Raw genomic sequence first — 3,478 nt, 5'->3', positions numbered from 1 at the left:
GGACTCTGAAGAGAAAATTAAGAGAAGCTAAAATACAACAATCCAGAAATAACCTTTCAGAAATTTTCGAACAAGAGAAGGACATGGCAGCCGAAAATAATAATAATAATGCAAGGAGAATGCTTGGTGACTTCACAAAGCCAACGTCCAGGTTTGATGGAAGAAGCATCTCCATTCCTGCCATTGGAGCCAATAACTTTGAGCTTAAGCCTCAACTAGTTGCTTTAATGCAATAAAACTGCAAGTTTTATGGACTTCCATCTGAAGATCCTTATCAGTTTTTAACTGAGTTCTTGCAGATCTGTGAGACTGTAAAGACGAATGGAGTTGATCCTGAAGTCTACAGACTCATGCTTTTCCCTTTTGCTGTAAGAGACAGAGCTAGAATATGGTTGGATTCTCAACCTAAGGATAGCCTGGACTCCTGGAATAAGCTGGTCACTGCTTTCTTAGATAAGTTCTTTCCTCCTCAAAAACTGAGCAAGCTAAGAGTGGATGTTCAAACCTTCAAACAAAAAGATGGTGAATCCCTCTATGAAGCTTGGGAAAGATACAAGCAGTTGACCAAAAGATGTCCATCTGACATGTTTTCAGAATGGACCCTATTAGATATATTCTACTATGGTCTCTCTGAATTTTCGAAAATGTCATTGGACCATTCTGCAGGTGGATCTATTCACCTGAAGAAAACGCCTGAAGAGGCTCAAGAACTCATTGACATGGTTGCAAACAACCAATTCATGTACACCTCTGAGAGGAATTCCGTGAATAATGGGATACCTCAGAAGAAAGGAGTTCTTGAAATTGATGCTCTGAATGCCATATTGGCTCAGAACAAAATGTTGACTCAACAGGTCAACATAATCTCTCAAAATCTGAATGGATTGCAACATGCATCCAACAGTACTAGAGAGGCAGCTTCTGAAGAAGCTTATGATCCTGAGAACCCTGCCATGGCAGAAGTTAATTACATGGGTGAACCATATGGAAACACCTATAACCCATCATGGAGAAATCATCCAAATTTCTCCTGGAAGGATCAACAAAAGCCTCAACAAGGCTTTAACAATGGTGGACGCAATAGGCTGAACAATAGTAAGCCATATCCATCATCTTCTCAGCAACAGACAGAGAACTCTGAACAAAACACTTCTAATTTAGCCAATATAGTCTCTGATCTGTCAAAGGCCACTTTCAGTTTCATGAATGAAACAAGATCCTCCATTAGAAATTTGGAGGCACAAGTAGGCCAGCTGAGTAAGAAAGTCATTGAAACTCCTCCCAGTATTCTCCCAAGCAATACAGAAGAGAATCCAAAAGGAGAGTGCAAGGCCATTGATTTAATCAAAGTGGCCGAATGCACTAGGGAGGAGGAGGACGAAAATCCTAGTGAGGAAGACCTCCTGGGACGTTCTTCAAGCAAGAAGGAGTTTCCTATTAAGGATCCTGAGGAATCTGAGGCTCATACAGAGACCATAGAGATTCCACTAAATCTCCTTCTGCCATTCATGAGCTCTGAAGACTATTCATCCTCTGAAGAGGATGAAGATGTGATTGGAGAGCAAGTTGCTCAATATTTAGGAGCTATCATGAAGCTGAATGCCAAGTTGTTTGGTAATGAGACTTGGGAAAGTGAACCTCCCTTGCTCATTAGTGAACTGGATACCTGGATTCAGGAAACTCTACCTCAAAAGAAACAAGATCCTGGCAAGTTCTTAATACCTTGCACCATTGGCACCATGAACTTTGAAAAAGCTCTATGTGATCTGGGATCAGGGATAAATCTTATGCCACTCTCTGTAATGGAGAAGCTGGGGATCATTGAGGTACAACCTACCTTGTTCTCATTACAATTGGCAGATAAGTCCATGAGACAAGCTTATGGAATAGTAGAGGACGTGCTGGTGAAGGTTGAAGGCCTTTACATCCCTGCTGATTTCATAATCCTAGACACTAGGAAGGAAGATGATGAATGCATCATCCTAGGAAGACCTTTCCTAGCCACAGCAGGAGCTGTGATAGATGTCAACAGAGGTGAGTTAGTCCTTCAACTGAATGGGGACTACCTTGTGTTTAAGGCACATGGCCATCCCTCTATGACAAAAGAGAGTAAGCAGGAAGAGCTTCTCTCAGTTCAGAGTCAAGAAGAGCCCACACAGTCAAACTCTAAGTTTGGTGTTCAAACTCCATATCCAAACTCTAAGTTTGGTGTTGGCAACTATACAACATTGACCTGATCACCTTGTGGCTCCATGAGAGCCACTGTCAAGCTATTGACATTAAAGAAGCGCTTGTTGGGAGGCAACCCAATTTTATTTATCTAATTTTATTTTATTTTGTTTTAGTGTTATTTTTGTGTTTAATTAGGTACATGATCATGAGGAGTCACGAAAAAATCAAAAAAAATTAAAAACAGAGTCAAAAACAGAAGAAAAAAATTGTTCACCCTGGAAGCAGCGCAGACTGGCGTTCAACGCCAGTAAGATGCATCTGGCTGGCGTTCAACGCCAGAACAGAGCACCATTCTGGTGCTGAACGCCAGAAACAAGCAACAACCTGGCGTTAAACGCCAGGAAGGTGCACAGAGAGGACAAACTGGCGCTGAACGCCAGGAACAAGCATGAAACTGGCGTTCAACGCCAGAAACATGCATTACATGGGCGTTGAACGCCTAGAACGTGCACCAATGGGCGTTTGAACGCCAGAATGATGCATGAAGGCATTTTACATGCCTATATGGTGAAGGAATGGTATTTCTTTTCACCTCAGGATCTGTGGACCCCACAGGATCCCCACCTCAGGATTTGTGGACCCCACAGGATCCCCACCTACCATATTCCCACCTTACCTTCTAATCCTATTTTTGTGATTTGAATTCCCCATGTCACAATTCCCAATCTTCTTCATCAATCACCTCAATTCCTCTTCCCAATTACCCCATTCACCATTCACATCAACCTCCTCTTCCCCATAAACCCCACATACCTTCATAAAATTCAAATTCATTTTCCCAACCATTCCCACCCAAATTGGCCGAACCCATACCCTCCCCTCTCCCTATAAATACCCTTCTACTCTTCTTCATTTTCACACATCACAAACCCACATTCTCCCACATAGCCGAACCACCTCTTCTCCCTCTCTTCCATATTCTCTTCTTCTTCTTCTCCTTTTCTTTTCTTTCTTGCTCGGGGGCGAGCAAAATTTTAAGTTTGGTGTGGTAAAAGCATAAGCTTTTTGTTTCTCCATTACCATCAATGGCACCTAAGGCCGAAGTATCCTCAAGAAAAGGGAAAGGGAAGACAAAAGCTTCCACCTCCGAGTCATGGGAGAAGGAGAGATTCATCTCCAAGAGCCATCAAGACCACTTCTATGATGTTGTGGCAAAGAAGAAGGTGATCCCCGAGGTCCCTTTCAAGCTCAAAAAGAATGAGTATCCAGAAATCCGACATGAAATCCAAAGAAGAGGTTGGGAAGT

General features: G+C 42.5%; 1 non-coding gene across 1 annotated transcript; it reads right to left on the bottom strand.

Moving 5' to 3' along the window:
- Positions 1-482: 482 nt before the first annotated feature.
- Positions 483-586, bottom strand: LOC112700192 (small nucleolar RNA R71). Its single transcript, XR_003153107.1, has one exon. It is a non-coding gene; the product is annotated as a small nucleolar RNA R71 (small nucleolar RNA).
- Between the last annotated feature and the right edge of the window lie 2,892 nt (positions 587-3,478).

This window comes from Arachis hypogaea, chromosome 6, assembly GCF_003086295.3.
Source record: "Arachis hypogaea cultivar Tifrunner chromosome 6, arahy.Tifrunner.gnm2.J5K5, whole genome shotgun sequence".
In the NCBI taxonomy this organism is placed as follows: Eukaryota; Viridiplantae; Streptophyta; class Magnoliopsida; order Fabales; family Fabaceae; genus Arachis; species Arachis hypogaea.
Note: the sequence above shows the minus strand (reverse complement) of the source record. Positions and strands in the feature narration are given on the sequence as shown.